At 37.1% G+C, this 23,466-nt stretch overlaps 1 pseudogene; it reads right to left on the bottom strand.

The window, feature by feature from the left end:
• Positions 1-18,991: 18,991 nt before the first annotated feature.
• On the bottom strand, positions 18,992-19,299 carry LOC114208708 (ATP synthase F(0) complex subunit k, mitochondrial pseudogene; annotated as a pseudogene).
• Positions 19,300-23,466: the final 4,167 nt, after the last annotated feature.

Genomic DNA, 23,466 nt, shown 5'->3' with positions numbered 1-23,466 from the left:
AGAAACAGGGGGATGGGAAACCTGTGATGAGTAAATTTGAATTTGAGAATGGCCAAATAGGTTTTACACAACACTGCCAGACTGATTTAGGTGAAGGTTGAAGCTGTTTTACCGGACTCAAACTTCAACTCCTGGAAAGGAAGAATGGAATTTTCTTCTGAGTGAAGATCATGTTCTAGTCACATGATTTAGGGCCCTTCTAATCTGGCTTTCTATTTGATTTCAAGAATTTAGTGTACACTGAGAAAGAACTGATTAAACGATGATAATAGAACACTCAGAAAGTCCTATGTTTAAATGGCTCAAGTTCATTAAGAGTTTAAGAAAATTATTTAAAGAGAATTTGGGAGTATTTTGTTGTTATTTCCATATTCAGTCCCTAGTTTGCCTTTATTTAAAGACAGACTTTATTCTTTAGGGCAATTTTAGGTTTACAGCAAAACTAAGCACAAAGTACAGAACTCTCATATACCCTTGTCCCCCCACACACTACTTCCCCCACTATAGGCATACAACACCAAGAGTCTGCATTTGTTACAATGAGTGAAGTTACATGGACACATCACTATCAACCAAAGTCTATAGTTTACATTAGGGTTCACTTTGGTGTTGTACATTCTATGGGTTTAGACAAATGTATAATGATATGTATCCATCACTCTAGTATCATTCATAATAATTTAACTCTCCCCCAAATCCTCTGTGCTCTGCCTATTCATCCTTCCATCCATTCCTAACTCCTGGCAACTACAAATCTTCTTACTGTCCCCACAGGTTTTCCTTTTCCAGGACATCATATAGTTGGTATCTTACAGTATGTTGCCTTTTTAGATTGGCTTCTTTCACTTACTAATGTGCATTTAAGTTTCCTCCATATCTTTTCATGACTTGATAGCTCATTTCTTTTCAGCACTAATATTTCATTGTCTGGATATACCACAGTTTATTCATTCACCTATTGAAGGACACCTTTGTTGCTTTCAAGTTTAGGCAATTATGAATAAAGCTGCTACAAACACTTGTGTGCATCCTAAGTTTTCAACTTCTGTGGGTAAATATCAAGGTGCATGATTGTTGGATCATATAGTAAGAGTATGTTTAGCTTTGTAAAGAAGCTGCCAAATTATCTTCCAAAGTGGTTGTATCATTTTTCATTCCCACTAGTAATGAAAGAAGAGTTCCTGTGCTCCACATCCTGGTCAGCATGTGTTTTCATTTCTGGATTTTGTCTGTTCTAGCACAGTAGTATAGTTCTAATAGGATTTTGTTCTAATTGTTTTAATTTGCATTTCTCTAAAGACATATGATGTGGAACATCTTTTCATATGCTTATTTACCATTGGTGTATCTTCTCTGGTGAGGTATTTATTTAGGTCTTTAGCCCTCCCCCCTCTTTTTTAGAGAGGAAGAAGGTGGGGAAGGGGCAGAGGGAGAGAGAGAATCTTAAGCAGGCTCCACTCCCAGTGGGGAGCCCAACATTGGGCTAAATCTCACAACCCCGAGATCATGACCTGAACCAAAATCAAGAGTAGGACACTTACCCAACTGAGCCACCCAGATGTCCCTCTTTTGCCCATTTTAAAAATCGGATTGTTTGTTTTCTTATTGTTGAATTTTAGAGTTCCTTGTATGTTTTGGATACAAGTACTTTATCAGATGTGCTTTTTGCAAATATTTTCTCCCAGGCTGTGGCTTTTGACATTATCTTTCACAGAGCATAAGTTTTTAATTTTAATGAAGTCCAGCTTATCAATAATTTCTTTCATGGATTATGCCTTTGCTGTTGTATCTAAAAAGTAATCATCATACCCAAGGTCATCTGGATTTTCTCCTATGTTGTCTTATAGAAGTTTTATAGTTTTGCATTTTACATTTAGTCTGTGAACGATTTTCAGTTAATTTTTATGAAGGGTAAAAGGTCTGTGTCTAGATCCATTTTTTTTTTTTTTTTTGCACATGGCTACCCAGTTGTCCCAGCACCATGTTAAAAAGATTATATTTCTCCATTGTTTTGCCTTTGCTCCTTTGTCAAACATCGGTGGACTACATTTATGTGGGTCTATTGCTGGGCTCTCTATTCTATTCCATTAATCTATTTGTCTATTAGTTTGCCATTATGGGGTAATATAATTAGTTGTTATTCTGGATTTATGAAGACAAAAGAAAAGCTCTTCTTACAAGTTCTTCTTGTAGGTCAAAATATTTTAGTTATACTGATTAATTTTTTCAACTCTGTGAGACACAGTAGGAGAACAAAACTTAGTTTTCTTTCCAAAGAGTTGTAAAATGGGATACTTAATTTCTGGAGGAAAAATTTGGAATTATGAGTCTTTTTAATTTAATTTAATTTATTTATTTGGGAGAGAGAGTGAGCATGGGGGGGAGGAAGAGGCAGAAGGAGAGGAAGAAGCAGACTCCCTGCTGAGTAGGGAGCATGACCTGGGGCTCAATCCCAGGACCCCGATATCATGACCTGAGCCAAAGGCAGAGGCTTAACAGACTAAGCCACCCAGGCGCCCCTGAAATTCTGAGTCTTGGAAGGAGGCTTCCTTGTCTTTTCTTTCCTCTGCTGATACTCAGACTCTGCACGGGATCCATTAACTTTCTCCCATTCCACCTACTCCTGCCTGGGGCACAGAAGGTTTCCATGCCAGGGGCTGGGGCTTGCAAGATGAATTTGAAAATGTTAAAGAATCTGTTCAGCTGGAAAGAAGGGGTGTGGTGGGAAAAGTTTCTTTACTCCTGAGGCTTGCTGGAGGGCAGAATCAAGTGCTCAAATACCTCTTCCTTCACTACCTTTTCCTCTCTTTTTGCTCTCTCTTCCATTTAACTAAGGATTCCTTTGCAAATACACTCATTGCAAATGTAGTGGCTCTATGATTTAAGTGTTCTTGAAACCTCTTTTTCAAAACACAGATTCCCAGACCTCACCATCCAGAAGTTAGGATTCCACGGGTGTGGTTGGGTCACAGGAATCTACCTATCTTTTTTTAAAGATATATTTATTTATTTGACAGAGAGAGAGACAGCAAGAGAGGGAACACAAGCAGGGGGATTGGGAGAGGAAGAAGCAGGCTCCCCACTGAGCAGGGTTCTATCCTAGGACCCTGAGATCACAACCTGTGCCAAAGGCAAACACTTAACGAGTGAGCCACCCAGGCACCCCAGGAATCTACCTTTTGATCAAGCTCCCGCCAGCTGTTCTAATGTAGATGGCTCCAGAATGCACTTTGAGGCATTTTGTCATAGAGGTCATTAAATACTAATAAATTGAGTGCTAGAGTGTTAAAACAAGTACATTAAAAAAAGCAGAAAATATGAGCTAAATACCATTTAAAATTCAAGATTTCACCAATTATAAATGCAAATAATCAAATAAAATAGCTGCAATGCTCCTGAGAGGTTACTGCTTCTAAGATTCCCTATCACAAACAATAAGGATACAAAGATGTATATGCCTATTTATGTAACTAATGAATCCAGATTATAACAAGCCTCATGAGAAGGTGCTGCAAATGGTGTTAGCATTTATTGACATACTTTGACCATGAGTCTTCTTATTTGATATTGCTTATTCCCCCAAATTTATGTTTTCTATGCAAACACATAATTAATGGGTCTAAAATAGAAATTAAATTTTTAGATAATTTGTTTCCAAGTGCTGGTACTTTCTAGGACAAAATTTATGTTGAAGCAAAAATTGATAGAACATGAGGGTGGAGCTCATTTCACTAGTTCATGAGCTCATTTTGTGATTGTGAAATATTTTCTGATTTCATTTTTTTCTACTTGTTTTTATTAAAATTCCACACTGCCCATGTCCTAGGTATCTCAAATGTACCTCTTTCCTTGTGATCTATGTGGGTTTAGCTAACATGTATTTCCAACCTAACGTAGGATCTAATTTTTCGCTGAGATGGTACTGTTTTTTTTTTCAACAACATACTGCCTTTTCTTTGAAAAATTATTTTGAAAGACGTTAAGAAAAATGTGGTAGGGCCAAACTTTTTATGTGTCAAATTGAATACACTGAATACTCTCCTTTTAAAAAGTTAAGCTCTTTAGTATTTTTCAAGGAATATCTATATATGTATGTATATACATATATATATAAAATCTCTCCACCAGTGATTAAATATATAATTTAACCTATTTTGGTAACAGTTAATTTTATTATTAGCTTTTTAAGAACAATATGAACAGAGCTTTTTTATGATTTGTCTCTGGAAAGCAACTGTCAGCTGTCAATTCTACCACAACTCAGATCTCTTTATGGGTGAAATCCAACATTAGTAACTCCTCATTCATCTCATGGACTAAGATGTTCTGAATGTAGTAAGTTGATTTATTCATTTAACAACTGTTTATCGAGAGCCCACCTCAGGCAGGGCATTCTTGTAGGTACTTCACGCAAATGAAGCCATTTCCATCATTCAGTTCTAATAACTTTTTCTATTAAAAACATTTACAAGGGGTGCCTGGGTGGCTCAGTCGGTTAAGCGTCTGCCTTCAGCTCAGGTCATGATCCTCGGGTCCTGGGACCTGGGATCCTGGGATCGAGTCCCGCATCAGGCTCCTTGTTCCGTGGGGAGTCTGCTTCTCCCTCTCCCTCTGCCTCTGCCTCTCTCTCTCTGTCTCTCATGAATAAATAAACAAAATCTTAATAAATAAATAAATAATAAAAACACTTACAAGAGTGAATCTTTCAAACAATTAAAAAATTACACAATGTGCTGTTGTAAATAAAGTCTTCTCATCTTACCCTGTTTGTATCCAATTCTGCAGGATTAATCATTTTCTCAGGTATTCAAAGGTATACTTATAATTTTCCATGCACATCCAAGAATATACATACAGACACATTTGTATACACTGTTTATAACAAGATGGAACAACACTGAAAGTATTGTTTGACAGTTTGCCTTTAAATTTCAGTAAACATAAAATGAATATTTGTATATACCAATCATCTTGCTCTTACTAGTAGAGAGCCTCCTATTACTGGACATTAACTTCATAATAACAGTATAGTGGATGTAGTTACACATATAATCTGACACTCTTTTGCTAATATTTATGTAGGATAAATCCTAAGGAATCTTAGAATTGTTAGCCCTGAAACAGATACATATAAAAGTTTTAATACGTAATATCAAATGATGTTACGTTTTCCATTGCTATCTGACAAATTACCACAAATTTACCACAATACACATTTATTTTCTCACAGTTTCCAAGGAGCAAGAGTCCAGCATGGTTTAGCTAGGTCCTTTGCTCAGGGTCTCACAAGGCTGTTATCAAGGTGTCAGATGGGTCCGGGGTCTCATCTGAGGCTTGGGGCCTCCTTCAAACTCACGTAGTTGTTGGCAGAATTCATTTTCTTGCAACTATTGAACTCACACTGTCTTGCTTCTTTAAGACCAGAGGAGAGATTCTCTATTTCTGACTCTGACCTCTAGACTTTCTATTAAAGGGCTCCTGTGATTAGAAGAGACCTACCCAGGATATCCCTCTTAATTAACTTAAAGCTGGCTGATTAATTATACCTGCAAGTCCCTTCACTTTTGCTATCTAATGCAATATAATCACAAGAATGACATCCCATAATTTTTGCCATATTCTATTGGTTAGAGCAAGTTATAGGTCTTTCCCACACTAAATGTGAGGGGACTATACAAGGGCATGGGCCATTGAAAGTCATTTTAGAAGTCCGTGTACCACAGTATTCTAAGAGTGTTATAATAATCTCTATTCTCCATAAAGCAGAAACAGACCCATAAATACAGAGAACAAACTGATGGTTGCCAGAGGGGAGGGGCATGGGGGCATGGGCAAAATGGGTGAAGGAGAGTGGGAGATACAGGCTTCCAGTTATGGAATAAATGAGCCACGGGGATAAAAGGTACAGCATAAGAAATATAGTCAATGGTATTATAATAGGGTTTTGGTTTTATGGTGACAGATGGTAGGTATGCTTGTGGTGAACAGAGCATAATGTAGAGACTTATTGAATCACTATGCTGTACACTTGAAACTGATGTAACATTGTGTGTCAAGTGTAATGAAAAAAAAATCTATCTTCTCACCAAACTTCTTGAGGAAGGTTTTAGAAGTCAAGATTTAGTCAGGCAAACAGAGACCACGCTATGAATTCCATAAATCAGAAATTTTAGTACTTGGAATTAGAAGCTTTTATAACCATGGAAGGGCTAGGGAAACATCTAGATAGCTGCCAACAATGATTTCTGGCTGTAGCAACAGTGTGGGTGGTTCTTTACAACTTGCCAGCAAGTTGATAAAATCTTCCAGAATCTCTGGGAAGCTCTGACCGTCAGGAGCCCGGAAATGGGTGGGTCTCTAGAGCTAATCAGAATCTCACAACTGCACATTTATCTGGCTGTAGCAACCTCTGGAGAATGACGGTCCTTCCCTCTTTTCAGCTTCCTTAATCTGGCACAAGTGTGTCTTATTAGCATGGTACCTGGAACCATGCAATGAAAGGGATTTGGAGAAAGGTGATTCCTGGCTTCTCTCTCTCTCTCTCAAAAGACTTTATTTATTTATTTGACAGAGAGAAAGACACAGCGAGAGAGGGAACACAAGCAGGGGGAGTGGGAGAGGGAAAAGCAGGCTTCCCGTGGAGCAGGGAGCCCGATGTGGGGCTCGATCCCAGGACCCTGGGATCATCACCTGAGCCGAAGGCAGACGCACAACGACTGAGCCACTCAGGCACCCCTCCTGGCTTCTCTCTTAATGAAAGGGACTTTAAGAGGGAGTTTGGTGATGCTGCGCTACACCGACAATCTAGTGCCCATTCCCCACAACTATTTCAACACTAAAAATGATCAGTCTTTTAAAATTTTGCCATTCGAATAAGTGAAAAATAGTTGGGTGTGGTTAGTTTTAACTTTCATTTCCTTAATCAGAGTAAGGTGAATCACCTATTTGTTCTAACATTTTAATCCAATTTGAGTAGGGGCGCCTGGGTGGCTCAGTTGGTTGAGTGGTAGACTCTTGATTTTGGCCCTGGTCATGATCTCAGGGTTGTGAGATGAGCCCCGCACTGGGCTCTGCACTCAGTGTGGAGTTGGCTTGAGTCTCCCTCTCCCCCTTCCTGTGCCCATGTTCTTTCTCTATCTAATAAATAAAAATAAATAAATAAATAAATAAATACAATCTTTATAATCCAATCTGAGTAGTGTGTATTTTATATCTTAGAAGACACTGATACAAACTTGGGATATCCAAACCTGTTTCTACATAAAACATTCAGACTGACCCCAGTCTCCTCATTCAACCACTGATTTAAAAGGAAAAGAAAACAGAGCCAATTCTGGTAATTAGCTTCATCTTTCATTTTCAGGCTTTTGTTAAAACTACTCTATCATAAAGAAAATGCTTAAACATTGGAACATGCTCAAGGATCAGATGGCACAAATAACTCTAATGAGTTATATAGGGAATGATTAAAGGGAAATAACATTTTTTTAATCAGTGTCTTAGTTTTAAACTTAGAAGATATCAATATTGATTGTTGTACTTTACATTTAAAAGCTTGTTTGAATTTCTTCCTTTTAACTTCATATCTAGCGATAAACCATTGTTTCTAGACACAAGTGGGTAATACACAAAAAATGTTTTATAGCCAAACCCCTATGTCATCAATAAGTCAAAGGCTAAAAATGGGGCCTACTGGCAATCACTGCTATTTAAAAAAAATCATTATGTTTAATCTCTACATGCTACTCAGTCAAACTTGGAAAGCATATACTAATCTTTCTTTTATGTGACATTTTTTTGTTTCACATATACTTTAGGCTCATTTTAGCTATTAAAATTATATGTTGTATCCTATCAAGCTTTGCTTTTATTTTAGAAATGTCTATTATGGATTCAATGTTTAATTTGGTCAACAGAAAACTAGGTGAACAGCAAATAAATTGCATTTCTTGGCAAGCCTGGAAATGATTATTTTTCATTTTGTTCATTATTGAATGTGTTATATGTACTCTACAAGAATACTATCTCAATTACTATCCACTGAGCAACAATTCAACCCAATATATCAATAAAATACAACATTTTTAGAATGGTTCTGAGCAATTGATTACGTAAGGTGGAGAATTGCTAACTATAGTATGAAATAAATCCCTAAAGCTCAATGGCTAAAAACAAAGGAAGTTAATTTTTACTCGTAACAGTCTGATGCAGGTGTTTCTAATCTGCAGGCATCTTGATCCCCATGTGGTGATTCAGGGATCTAGGTTTCTATTATCTTCTTCTTTTTTTAAAATTTTATTTTATTATGTTATGTTAATCACCATACATTGCATCATTAGTTTTTGGTTTCTATTATCTTCTGTATATATAACCTTTCAGAACATGAAAGATGTCCTCTGCATCTAGCTTGCAGTGGGAAAATTCACAGTAAAATCTTTCAATTCATTAAATTGCCTCTGGGAGAAGGCCAGACTAAATGTATGGCACCCAGAAAAACCATTCAGTTGGACAAAATAACTCAAGGAAAAAAGCAGATTAAAAATTCAGCTTTCTATAGCAAAGCCTGCAGTCTCAAAGAGCACCCCTTAAACTGAAAGAGAAATATGGGGTGTGTGTGTGTGTTGCAGAGGGAGGGGATGATGGTAGTAGTGGTGGTTCTGAGAATAGAAAAAACAGAAAGAAAAACAGGAATTGTGAGACCATATCTTGAAATGAACTATGGTCACTTCATCAAAGAAACATACCACTTTTGCGGGATAAAATCCTATTGCTAAAGAATCCATGAGCCTGGACTAAAGGGCTGTGACTGCTCAAGATTTAAAACAGGTCTTGGGAGTCTATCCTTCTTATGTGCAGGTGACAGAGAAATCTGTGCGGTCCACATGGGGTTTATTCTAACGATCACCTCAATTGCAACCAAAGAGGACACTGAAAAGGGGAAAAAAAAATCTCAGGATGGAACCAGGGAGATCTTCCTAAGGTGTGAAATTAGGGCTTAACAAAGGAATAGCCCCGTACTCTTGACTGAAAAACCTCACAATATTTGCCTAGTAGGATTTCAGAATTGTTACAGGCCAGTGGGTTCTGGGTATCTAATAACCATCCTATTTTCACTGTAGTTACTATTCCATCACTGTGCATTGAGTGGCTGTAGGACAGATGGATTCACATTTGAAAGTGATTTAGAGGTGAGTACACATCCCTCACAGATAATGGACTTTGATGAGGATGCCAAGAGAGTGGGCCTTCTGGCTTTCTCCCTTGAGGAGGACTTGAATGGGATCCATGTGTGGAAAGAAGGGAGCAAAGGAATGTTTGGTGCTTGGGAAGGCAGCCTGACACACATATTGATGTTCTCCCAATGTTCCATCTGCTCCCCCACATTTCCCAGCCTGAGTCCCTCATTGTATAGAACAGAGTTCCTTGCAGAGTGCCAACTCAGGGCAGGGCAGGTAGCCTGGAAGGTAAGGCATAGAACTGAGAGAAAAGATAAAAAGTAGAAAAGCTGAAGATGTTATGACACATTTTGCTTATATTAAAATTTATCTAGGAATAATACAGAATCCATCATCCATCTGATAGAATAGTAGCTAACATTTTTTTTAAAGATTCTATTTATTTATTTGACAGAGAGAGACACAGCAAGAGAGGGAACACAAGCAGGGGGAGTGGGAGAGGGAGAAGCAGGCTTCTCGCTGAGCAGGGAGCCTGATGTGGGGCTCGATCCCAGGACCCTGGGACCATGAACTGAGCCGAAGGCAGACGCTTAACCTGAGCCACCCAGGTGCCCCTATAGTAGCTAACATTCATTGAGCATTTATGTATGCCAGCTTCTGTATCAACTCATTTAGTCAGTACAATTATTGCCCTGTGAGTTGTTGGTCGTACTCTTATTCCGTTTTCCAAATGAGGAAAGTGACACAGAGTGAAGGTAAGCAGCTTCTTAGTGGCACACAGCTAGTCAGTGGCAAAGATGCGATAAGTGACTTCATGCAGATTTCTAAACAGAGCAGAAGGCCAAGTCAGTGATGAGAAATGTAGAAAAGGTTAGAGTACCAGAAGGCTCTGTTGTTAAAATAACTGTGTTTGCCAGAAAGGGCAAAGTTAAGGGCGGGAAGCACCAGAGACTGGTTATTTCCAATTCTACTCTGTGGATTTGTCTAACTAGGTGACAGTTACTTGAGGAGAGAATTTTCTGATAAAATTTTATTTAGATTTTTTTCCCTTTCTCTCTCTCTCTCTCTTTTTTAAGATTTTATTTATTTATTTGAGAGAGAGAGAGAGCACAAGTAGGCAGAGCGGCAGGCAGAGGGAGAAGCAGGCTCCCCGCTGAACAGAGAGCCCAATTCGGGACTCGATCCCAGGACCCTGGGATCATGACCTGAGCCGAAGGCAGACATTTAACTGACTGAACCACCCAGGTGCTCCTCCTTTCTCTCTTTTTGCATTTCAATTATGAACCTATGTGGAACGTGTTTAGTTGAAACACACACCAGGTATTTTATAAGTGAAATCTCAAATTCTAAATGCCAGTTTAACACTACATAAAATTAGGACAGGACTTCAAATTGTACTTAAAAAACACTGTATGTGTAAGATACACTATTCTTTGAAACTGGCTCTTTCAAGTTTCCCTAAATATAACACTTTTAAAGAAAAAAAAGGAACAAACTATAGCAGTTTACATTGAACTGGTGGTGTTTGGTGATTTTTCGCTTCAAGTTGAACGTAATACCTTATTTTTGAAACTGATTTGCTCTTGGTGCTACCAAACCCTAAATGCCATCACAAATGATGAGGTATTATTGTTACATTTTGTTAGAGGAATCACCAAATTTAAATGTGTCATGGATGGTATTTCCCTTTTCAATAGACACTTACTTTGGTGTCAGAACCCTTATTTTATTTTATTTTTTTAGATTTTATTTATTTATTTGACAGAGAGAAACACAGCGAAAGAGGGAACACAAGCAGGGGGAGTGGGAGAGGGAGAAGCAGGCCTCCCTGCAGAGCAGGGAGCCCGATGCGGGGCTCGATCCCAGGACCCTGGGATCATGACCTGAGCCAAAGGCAGACGCTTAATGACTGAGCCACCCAGGTGCCCCACCCTTACTTTATTTTTTATTGCAATAGTAATCACCCATTAACTTATTGCTCTGAATTCTTCTATTTTTAAATTTCAAATTCTACTTTTCACATTACTAGAAATTTAAAAAAAAAGTAAATAAACTACAATAACACTGTGGTCAAGTCCTTCTTTTGTCTGTCTATACTTTTTCATTTAAAAATATACATAATTAAAAAATATATGCAACCTCTAAAATATATATACATAATTTATGCTGCTGCTATAATAGTATTAATTTTCTTTTCATTTTCCCAATGAAAGATGATGCACACATTGAAAATAGAACCTAACCTAAAAGACATGGCTTAAGATAAACATCTGAATTTGAAGTAATCCTCCCTGAAAGCACCCTAAACTTCATGAGATGCCTTATAGCACCAGACACAGATTCTCTTGTGATGGATGAAAACATTTCTACCTTTTTAGTTATCAAAAGAAGTTGCTCACTCTAAGATTCATGTTCAGAACTCACAGTGCCAACCAAGAATAATACCTATTTTAGTTCAAACAAGTACCTCTTGTTTCAGAAATGACTTAATTGATGTGACCTAATAGGCATACCATGCCCAATGGAGCGATCTCATCTTAGCATGGTTTTTTCTACATTTCTCATCACTGTTGCACAAGGGTTGACTTGTGTAATATTAATAATGTTTTCAAAGTCTATGCAACAACGTAATGAACTCAGAGAAGGTTGCACTGGCATAAAAAGTGCTGAGCAGGCACACTCCAATTAACACGGGAATCTTTTGTGATTCACATCAGTACTTCAAAAGCAAATTATATGCGTCATTATTTTGCATTTTATTCCCTGGGATAAATCTAACAATATTAATGAAATATCCAAGGAATGCCCTGAAATTTTAAAGGATAAATAAAATGTTATCTTGCTTTTTTGCATATAAATTTTGTTGCATATGCCCATGGAAATTGTGGCTTTAATGAGTGAAGGACTTGTTAAAAAAGAGTTCCATAGCTGCATTTTGAGCCTGAAATTACACTTAATGTTAGGTGACTGGTAACCCCCATAAAAAATAAGAGGTTAAAATTATCCATCTGACTGTTCAAGAAATACATTTTTAAGTTTCCTGTAGCTTTTAAACAATCATATATAAAATGAATATTAAAGAGAAAAGATCTTGATTAGTTTTTTACTTTTTTAACTGTAAAGTTCATTATGAAGTAATAGTGCTCTTTTAAAATATCTTATTACTGGATAGATAATAATTTTTAATTTTTCTTAATATTTTAAATAATTCAACAGGAGATAATATAGGTAAGCTTGATGAACAAAAGATCATGATGTATTTCATTTATCTAATCAAGACAAATGAATAAAATATGAGTTCATCCAAGTAAACATCCCAGGTAGACTATAAACTTTAGCTGTAAATAGATTTTTTAAAAAGTGAATTAAAGGAAAAGCTAAAGGGAATGGAATATTACAGTAGAGATAGTATGGGACCATTAACTGCTTGAGTGATGAGCACTAAAAATAATAAAGCAGACAAAAAGATTTATTCATTGCGTCTAGAATATTAAAAAAATATTTGGTGACACAGAAAAGTAATACTTAAGCTTGTGAGCAGGTGTCTGATTATTAATTTTATAAGCATATTTTTCAAAATGTATATTTTGACCATGAAAACATACATATTTAAAATGATGTCATAACCTTTTCAATGTCTGCCTTCACTTCATGAGAACAGGATCTAGTTGTGAGTCCGCAGATAGGGGCTGACCCTCCCAGAGGGTCAGATTTCCAAGGTATGATGCTTGTGATCAATGCTTTAGCACACTCTATTAAGAGAATGATTATTAAGAACACTGGCTGGAATGTGCATTTTGGCAGAATTTATTATAGATAACATTGTATTTCTGGTGGCATTACAAGGGATGAAAGCTCCATTAACCTGTTAAGCACAGAGGGTATAAAAATGCTAATAAGTAGAAAATCATGGAGACTGGGAAGGAAGATTTTACTGCAGTGCTGTGTTCTAAATGGATGAGAGAGATTCAGAAAGGGAAGTCTGTACACGGAGCTAGGTCTTAATCTCTTTGTCATAGAAGGGGAGGGACTTTCTGAAAATGGACATCTGCTTAATCTCCTCCCTCCTCAGGAAGCCCTCTGGCAGCAGAACAAGTTATGTGACTCCAGCGTGGGCATGTAGATGTGGACGTTGGCTACACTTCCCAGCACATATTGCTCTCCGCAGAAGTCTATGCAGTCGTATGGTTGTCCCTGGGTGGCCATCTGTGGCCATTCTGCAGCATGTCAGTACTCAAAGAGTGCCTCAGATGTTATTCTAGAGAACTGGCAGGTTCGTTTCCATTCATGCACTTTGGGAGGTAAATGTGCAGAGCTGTGTAATAGAGACAGGGACTGCTCCTGGGCATAGGTGCAGCAGACGTCAACCTGTGTGGTGACATCTGAGGGGAAAGAAGCACTCACAAATATCCAGTCTTGCTTCAAAGGTGCCATGAAGAATGAGAATGAATAAATATGTTCCCTAAGTATGCTGATGTGTAAAGGCAAATTATGCTGGCTGATTTCAGGGCAGTCGGGAATGTTCACTGATCCAAAATCTCACCCTTTTCTGACAGCCTTGCTCCTGAACTCACACCAATCAAGCATTCATTCCTGGGGAGTAAGGCTTTGTGCTTTCTAGGAATAATCTTTGGAAAACTACGTATTGCAGTAAGGGAGAATTTTATTTTTTTTTTAAGATTTATTTATTTGAGAGAGAGAGAGAGAGAGAGAGAGAATGAGAGTGAACATGAGCAAGCGGGGGGGAGGGGCAGAGAGAGAATCTTCAAACAGACTCCCCGCTAAGTACAGAACCAGAGGTGAGGCTCCATCCTTGGATCCTGAGTTCGAGACCTGAGCTGAAACCAAGAGTCAGATGCTCAACAACTGAGCCACCCAAGTACCCCAAGGGAGAATGGTTTTATATTAATTACTTTTCTTCATGAAAGACAGGAATTTGAATCAGTAATGATGGTTTGAGAAGATGAGGATAGAAGAAAATAATGGTTCCATTTGTTTCCACTCATTTATTCAGTCATTCATTAACAAATGCTAGTTTTTGTGCAGGAGACATGGAGATTAAGGCTGTTCCTGACTTCAAGTTCTTACCATACAAAGAGGTATTAATAAAAGTATTTGAATAATAATTCAAGGCAAAAATAGAATTATTGGTATAACCTAATGGTTACCCCAAACAGGTCCAGTATCAAATTGTTTGCTACCTACCACCAAGGATGCTCTTAAAATAATTACAAAAGGTAACATGCCTTTTACCCGGTAACCACTATCCTGAGTTTTCCTTGGATTAGCTCATTTAACTCTCACTACAGCTTTACGAGATAGCTCTATTTTACGATCACTATTTTACAAAGAAGTTAAATAATTTTTCCAAGGGCACCCCACTAGTGAGAGAGTGGGCATCTGAGCCATGCCCAAACAAAATGCTCCAGACATAAAAACAGAAATAGAAAGGAAGAAAATAATTGGAGCACTTGCCTGAGAAGACCTAATAGCTGGTGCTTTCAAAGTACCCAAATATTTGATTGCGTTAAACTTTTCTCTCCTAAATTAGAATTATAAATACGTTCTTAACAGCCCCTTTTGTTGAGGTCAGTTTGATCTGTCTAGTGGGGTACATTTCATTAAGGTCATCTAAGACCTCTCTGTCCATGTGGAAGGGTTCATCTTCTGCATTAATAAAATTAAGTCTATTTGGTGATATTTGAAGGAAATAAATATTTTCTCCATTTCCTTCTGTGTCTCTTTCTCTCTCCTGCACCCACCCCTCATTTTCCTGTTTTTATTACTGGATTCTTCTCTTTTTCTTTCTAGAATTGTTACTCTAGATTAGGATATTGTTTTAAAGTCCCTACCAAATGGTTTTAATGTATATCTATTGCTTTTCCCTGCTCAGAATCTATTTCTGATAATAACACCTTATTTTATCTTTGGGGAAGCACATCTTGCCAACTTCTAGTTGAGGTAGTTTGGGGTGGGGCCATACTCATTCCCTAGGGCTTTATGATCCAGATCTGGACAAACTGCTACATTTTTAGGTTACCCAGGCCAAGCCAATGGCACTCAAGCCTGGGTTTCTCGTCACAATTCCTGGAAAAGAGAAATTCTTTCCTTGGTATTTATAAACAGAGTATGAGGTGAGATTGTAGCTACTGGTGGTCATCCTGCCATTATGTTAGAAGAACCTATAAGAGAATACAGCTGACAGAGGAAAGTAGAAGCCAGGGATAAGAAATAACTTTCTGACAACATTGCTAGACTACCTGAATCCAGCTGTACCTAGAAAATCTCTATAGTTTTCCAGTTACTGCATAAAAAATTCTTTCTTTGTGTAAGCCAATTTGCATTCTTTTTTTGCCTTGCACTTAAAAATTCCTGACTGATACAATGATCATAGATTTTTGCAAATGTAGCCCCTGAGACCATTAGAAGCCATTAGCAAAGAAGGGTTCAGGTTTGGTAAAATGCACTAAGAGAGTGGTTTGTCAAGAGCATAGAAGAATCAGGATATTTTATTAACAAAGATGGAGTAGTAGAAAAATCTCCAGATCATGGGCTTCTGGTTAGGGGAAGTAGGACCTAGTATGAACAGGTGTAACCCTAGATTTATACCACCATGTAAATTCTATGGGAGCAGGAACTTCATTTTACTCATCGATATATTCCTATCACCAAGCACAGTATATGGCACTGAAAGGGAAGTCAATACATCACTGGTGCATGAACACAGAAGGACATGGTGCTGAGGGACACACTGAAAAGTTCATTCACTTCACCAGGCTAGGTATGGTTGCCCTAAGTATTGTGAGGAAGGGAAGCGAGGTTTAACCTGCAAACAATGGAGCAACTTTGTAGCTAGACTGAGTGAGTCACATTTGGGAGGTTGGAGGGTAAAGTGGTTAGAACACATGCTTAAAATCAAGCAGAAAATTTGGATCTGGGCAACATAATTTACTTGTTCTATGATCTTAGGCAATCTAATTTAATTTTCTTGAGACTTAATTTCTTCAACTGTGAAACTGGAAATATAGTATCTCGTGTGTTGTTATGGAAATTAAATGTGGTAATGAATGTAAAATCTTAGCACACTGTCTGGCACGTAGGAAGGGCTGCTATCATTTTTTCCCTTTTTATTGTTATTCATGTCATCATAATTCTTATTACTATGAGTCAGAATAGTAGAGTGGAAAGGCTCTAGACATTACAAAAATACCCTTCCTCTCTTCCTGATCCTTTGAAAACATTTTAAACTATATTTCTAACCTTGGGCCACTCGGATCTTTTACGTATTGTCTTCTCTGTAGGATACACTTGTGGAGAAATGAGCCTACATGTAAAAGCACTTGGTAAATTGCAACACATAATAAAAATCCAAAGCAGTATTATTTTCTCCTTTTGTAATCTGTGCTTTTTGGTATTTGTTATCGGGTCATTTGAACTTCGCCCTCAAAACCCGAAGAATTCATAAGAAACACCAAGGAATTTTAAAAATGCAGTTTCCTGGGCCTCACCCCAGGAGATTCCAATTCAATAGGTCTGGGGTGGGGCATGAAGCTGCATTTTTAACAAGCTTTTCTATTGATACCAATGCAGGTGACCTTTGGACATCTTGTAGGAAGGAACAGTCTGTGACGTGTAACTCATTTGAAGAACACCATGGGCGCTCTGGACTTCTAGACCCTGCTTGGTCCTGAAGCAGTGCTTGATGAGGGCTACTGTGAGAACTGTGGCCCACTGTGCATCATCCTTTCTATTTGTAGCCGAGTGGAGTTGGCGGCAGGCACAGGCTGGTGGCAGCTTGCAGCGCACTCCTTGTCAAAGCACATACTGTTTCTGCAGCTGGTGTCTATTCCCCGTACATGCCAATTATAACAGTATGACTGAGTCTTGTGACAGTCACACATTTCATCACCTTAGGGGACTGGGCAGAGCAGGTTTGCCAGAGCATGGGCGCCCTGCTCCCTCCGTTCCTCATATTCATCATTGCTTAGGAATCTTGTTGGTCTCGTTTGGCGCCGAGTGTTTGCTGTTCCTCACTGGGGATGTTCTGAGCCCAGACCAGGTCAGAGATTATGTACAAGCTGCAGGTTGTGGAGAGTCTGCCTGCTGTAAAACACTCATTTTTGAAGCATTTTTTACTATTAAAGTTGTCACTATTACGATGATCGCCATGCTTCTGCCCTCCTTTGCTGGGCCTGTATGCCTCAGCAAACCATTCCTACCCCTGGATGCACATGGCTACCTCTCTATAATTTGATAGAACTATACGGTACATTTCACTCTACCTGCATAATGGAGAGTTTTGACTCTTGCATAGCTTTTTCCTCTTAAGGGAAGTAAAGGGACTTAATAAAATTGATGTTGCACTACTGTATGAAATATACTATTGATATATGATATATACTCAAAATTCCTCTATTTAGTAACCTGGTTAAAAAAAAAAAAACAGAGTAGCAAGCCGATTCACGAAGAAACATGTGTTGAGACCATCCATCATTTGGATTATTACTGACAGTATGTTATATCTAAAGGTTACAATTAAGCAAGGTATCAAAATAAATAAGCTTTCTTCTTTTTATTTTTTAAAGCTACCCTGACATGTATGTGGGATCAATAAATGTTCATGATAACACCTCCTCCTTTACATCAGTGTAAATTTTACAAGCTATTTGGTATCAGTTGGGAAAAAAAAATGATTGCTTATATTAAAATCTGAGATAAAAGCCTAAATATAATTGATACAAATAAGAGGAACGATGGGCAAATGTAAATATTGTCAATAAATGTAGTAGTAGCCACCTTTGAGACACAATGAATCTTAAGCTATACATGTCTGTACTACAATATCCCTCATAACAAATATTAGCAATGGTCCTAGAATGTAAGAAGGTGCAGAAATAAAAGAATTAGCTTATTTGTGTGTTCTGCCCTCTATAATTTAAAGGAAATAGGTGGAGTTTGGAAGAGAAAAAGAAAATGGTCATGGGCTTCATAAAAATAGAAACTCAAACTTAGGTGTTAAAGTTCAGAGAATCAGAGTTCTCTGGCTGTATAAGAGACAGCTAGGATCTGATATCAATTTAGTAATGGCTTTCAAAAACTGGATGTAAAAAATTAATACAGAAGGTGATCAATTGTTGACTCCATTAAATTTTAGCAAGAGCAAAGGGAAATGTGCCTTAACAGGGTCTGATAGATTTAGATCTGAAGTTGATATTTCTTAGAAGGAGAACAATTCCTGAAGGATGGAATATTGAGAGACAGCTTTAAAAGACAACACAATCTCTATTGTTTGTTAGGATGGTTTTCGAGTGGCTGTGGCTAATGCTGGAAAGGTCACAGTGTTTTGTAAGGTCCCTCAATCCTAGAATTCTATGATTAAACCTAGTTGTAGCATGGTACACAGGAGGAACAGGCAATTGTTGTGAGAGAAGTTCTTAGAATTGCCTCCAACTCAAAGTTTGAAAGAAATGACAGGGAAGTTTTCAGTTTAACTTGGAGCACATAGCTAGAGCTGTAGGAAGACTAGTGACACATACTGATCTGAGGTAAACTTTCTGTTGGAGAAGTGCCACATGGACTGTGAAAGAGTGGCATGACTGAAAATATCAATTAGAACAGTCACAACCCAGGAAATTGATAAGAAAATTCTCATCCTAATTTTTATCCATGATGGTGAACAGTCATTTCTTGGAATACAATAGGTACCACTGATTTCCTTATTCTTTTAAAACACTGATAAAATTACTTTACCCTAAAGTTAATTTTTTTATTGTGGTAAAATACACATAGCACAAAATTTACCATTTTTTTTTCCAGGTTCATAATTTATTGTACAAATTGAGTATCACATGATGAGTTGACATTAGCTTCTCCAGGCATGGGAATTTAACAGATGAGGTACAGGTTAAAAATCGTTTATGTTGCTTTCACAGCTGGTGTTTTTTTAGACCTTAACTTGAAGTATAAGATCATCAAAGCAATGCCTCCATATGTGGCCAGTACACAATTCCTTCTACCTGTGAGAGTATAAGAGCTGAAATATTTTTTGATACCAGTGAAATGGAATTGAGCATCAGTTTCTGGACCTGCCATGATTTCAATCTTGCAGAAGGCACCAATTCCGCCGCTTGTCCAAAATTTACCATTTTAACAGTTTTTAAGTATATAGTTGTGGCATTAAAGACATTCACATTGCTGAGCAACCATCATCACTGTACATCTCCAGAACTTTTCAGATTCCCAAACTGAACTGTGTACCCATTAAACAATAATTCCCCAACCCTCCTTCCAATAAAGTTACTTTTATAATCAATCATATTAATAAACTGTTGATTAGTGGGTATGTAGTAGTTTTGTCAAGAGGAGAAATCTAATTATGGTTATCCTATCTCAGGGAAAAAAATTGTGAGCATTTATTACCATCCAAAGGATATGATCATTCGTGGTAACAAGTCATAGAACTAGAAGAAGAAAAATCTATTACAATTTTTAAAACAACAAATTTAAAAACAGGGAGCATTTGAAACTACAGGGGTCATTCTCTCCTCCCCCCAACCAATTTGTACACATATGAATATTCAGGTTTTGGTTGGAAATACTTTCTCATCTGTAACTACACTATTACTAGGTTGTAGCTATAATACAGTTGATGTTTGGGCTTATATTAATAAATCATTGGCTCACAGACGACAAGAAGATGATGAATTTTATGTTACAGCAACACATCTCCAGATTGCTGTGCCTTCCAAGTGGTTACGTTTTGGTTTCTAATGACCACACTTTAGTAATAGATTCAAAATATTAGTAATTTTTATGTAGAGAATGTAACATTCTGGATTCAACTTTATTTTAGCTGCTGTAAAATGTTTGTTATGTTTCTAAAAAAAAAATACCACTGCTGTTTTTATCTTTGTTTATTGGCTATGAGATTAAAACAAAACTGGCTCCATTAACATATACAATTGTCTGTAGGATGTGCACAAAAATAATTTAAAAACTGGAATGGTTATTGAACCATCTAAGTAAAGTAAGGTCTATTCAAATTTCATTTTTTTTAAAGTTATCTGTCCTCACTAACATTAATATCTTCTCTTTATCCTTATTGTTTTGCAATTTCACTACGCTGTGCCTAGATTGGGGCTAATTTTATTTACATGTTTTGCATTTTAAATCTTGGGAAAATCTCAGTTCTTAGCTCTTTAAATATAATTTATCTTAATTTCTGTTTGGTAGACCATATCAATTTATGTTTTGGTGCCACATTCTAGAGTGGGTTGGTTAGTCCTCTTTCCTACTTAATTGAATCTGTGTTAAGAGGAGGTTTTTAGAAAATTCAATAAATACTTTTGTGTTAAATTTCTGTCTTTTTTTTTATTAACATGTAATGTACATTTTGTTTCGGGGGTACAGGTCTATGATTCAACAGTCTTACTTTGTGTTAAATTTCTAATTGGTTCTATTTTTTATTTATCTGTTCTTTGTTTATGCCTATTTTGGTTTCATTCTTATTTTTCATTTTTTAAAGATAAAATTATTTTTATAAGGAACTCAAAGACTTTTTATTACACTCATTTTGAAACTTACAAAAATTCCCACTTAATTGGTAGTGATAGTTCCTAGGGCTTTGGAATAATCACTCCTAACTTTATCATGGTGAGCTGTCCTCCCTGAACTGCCTGCCTCCTCCTGTCCCCAAACTCATTACTACTTGCCCTCTAATTTTGGGCAAGATCCCCCTGTCCTGGGATCTTGAACCAGACCTTAACCCTGAGCTAGCTGGTGAGTAGCACAGCCCGGGCCCTGCCTAAGAGAAGTCTTTTGGTATTCCAACTTCTGAAGGGTCACAGCTTTATTTAAGGGTAGCCTCAGGCAATGGAGGGTTTTGACAGCATCCTTTCATTGGCCAACAACCTAGTTTAATGATCCCTCCTTGTGTTTCTCCTTGAATCTGTGCTGGCCCACAGATACATCCTCTACTTTTAAACCTATTTCTGGTCTGTTTCTGGTACATTCATTTTTCATTTTAATTTTTTTTAATGTGGCAGTTTTTTCTTTCTTTCTCTCTCTCTCTTTCTTTCTTTCTTTCTTTCTTTCTTCTTTCTTTCTTCCTTCTTTTCTTTCTCTATCTATCTATCTACCCACCTACCTTTCATTATTGCTGTCTTTGGAGTAGAGGAAAAAATTTGACTTTGAACTGATAGTGTTAACCTGCCTATGAGGCCAACGTCTGTGTGTTGAAGAAATTAATGCTAAAATCTGTTTATGAACTTAACAAATCAACTAGTTTATTTGAGCTCAATATTAAATAACTTTTTGTGTATGCTCTAGCTTGAAATTTGGGGGTATATCAGCTGATTTAGAACAAAACCCCTCTAGTTATTAAATGATTATTTCAATGAGAAGAGAAGGGAGACATGACTGATAAGGGTTGTATGGCTTCTAATAGCTAGGTCATTCATAATTACAAATCTACAGCCCATTATTTTGATATTTGTGTATAATTTATGTAAAAGCAATTTTTAGTCTTGAATGACTTGGACAATTATCTCAGATAGTCTCAGAAGAAAAGTTAAGTTTGGGAAAAAATACTTGGCGATGCACATAATAAGGGTGAAAATGGAAATACCTATAATAATCTATGATATTAATACTGTAAGAAAAATTGAAATAACTTAGTTTGAAATTTGAAGTGGGTCAGTGCCTTGAGTCACTAACTTTGCAAAGTTTTCCTGAGTATATTTCTTTTTCTAATGAATTGTCACACATGCTTAATGTCAATAACCAGCAAGGTACTTCTTGTGTGATGCAAAGGTACTTCTTGTGTGGTTGCATTTGTCCTAAATACTGCGCATATGAGTCGTTTGTAAAACTTGCACAATAATTAAATTGGAGTAAAGCAATGAGGTATGTGAGTGTAAAGAATACACTCACAAGCTAAATTTAAGAGTGATGTTTTGTTGAGCTGCCAAGAAAATTAAAAAAAAATTCCCATATAACTATGAATGATATAGAAATCTTTGACAACAGTATAAGGCTGTTACCCAATTTTAAACTGAAAGTTCAGCCAGATGTCAGCAAATCTGATGAATTGGAACTGGAAAAGACCTGTGTCTTTAGCTTTATTTTATTTTTTTAATTATTATTTTCGTCCTTAAAGACTCAGTTTTGCTAAGACACGATTCACTCAAATCTTGCCTAAAGGAAACCTTGTGTATGTAGAGCAGAAGATAAGTGAAGAAGACCATGCTTTTCAGCTGATCTGCACATAAGAATATCTGTTCTGGGAGTGGACAGAAAAATAGGGGTTAGGTAAATGTGTCTCTTTCTATCCTTGATGAGAAGGCTGGGCAACTGGAAAAAAATTTTTATGCATACTGTTGGCAGAGAAATTCTAATGGTATTTTAAGCCTGATTTGGCATACCACACAACTCTTCCAGGCACAAAGCACAATCTCATAAACAGATTGAACTGAAAGATTCCCTGCCATTGTTTTGCCATCCAGCTGACCCTGAGTGTACTATACAAGATATTTTAGCCTAGGTTCTAGGCAATATTTTTACAGAAAAAAGACTGATAATTAGGGATTCACAAAAGCTATGGACATGATTTATAAAAGTAATGATCTATCATTTATTTTTAAGTGTTAAATGGAAAAATTGCTAAATATGTTTCTTTGGAAATCTCTATGACCCAAATGGCTTTCATCAAACTAGTATAATCTATCTTTTTAAGAATTCATTAAGATGTTCAGAAAATCCAGTAACCATGGATTTGTGAAATAAATATGGTTTGTGAATTCCCCATCTCTTCTGGTAAAAGGTCAGTAAAACTTTTTGATCTGTTCTTTTTTCTGTTTTCACTGGAAATATTCGTGTTTCCATTATGTATTTTTTTGTGTGCAGTTCCACAAGATTTTTTTTAAAGATTTATTTATTTGAGAGAGAGTGTGCAAGTGGGGGGAGGGGCAGAGGAAGAGGGAGAGGGGCTGCAGATCCCTGCTGAGCATGAAGCCTGAAGTGGGGCTCAAGCCCAGGATCCCCAGATCAACACAAGAGCTGAAACCAAGAGTCAATCGCCCAACCCACTGAGCCACTCAGATGCCCCCAAAAGGTTTTGTTCTGGGAAAGAATTACTTTTTTTTTAATGTTCTTGACTATGTCAAGCACAATGAATGTAATCAAAGGGTAAATAAAGATAACAGTTTTACATTTTTCAGTGGAGAAATTAAGTGTGCCAACATTCCTGTATGCTTCTAAAGAAATTCAAGAACTTGGCAAGCAAGGATGGTGG

This window comes from Eumetopias jubatus, unplaced genomic scaffold (genome assembly GCF_037043125.1).
Source record: "Eumetopias jubatus isolate StellerSeaLion01/CBP00866 unplaced genomic scaffold, mEumJub1_p1.0 scaffold_5, whole genome shotgun sequence".
NCBI lineage: Eukaryota > Metazoa > Chordata > Mammalia > Carnivora > Otariidae > Eumetopias > Eumetopias jubatus.
The sequence above is the reverse complement of the archived record's forward strand: the minus strand, read 5'-3'. Positions and strand labels throughout refer to the sequence as shown.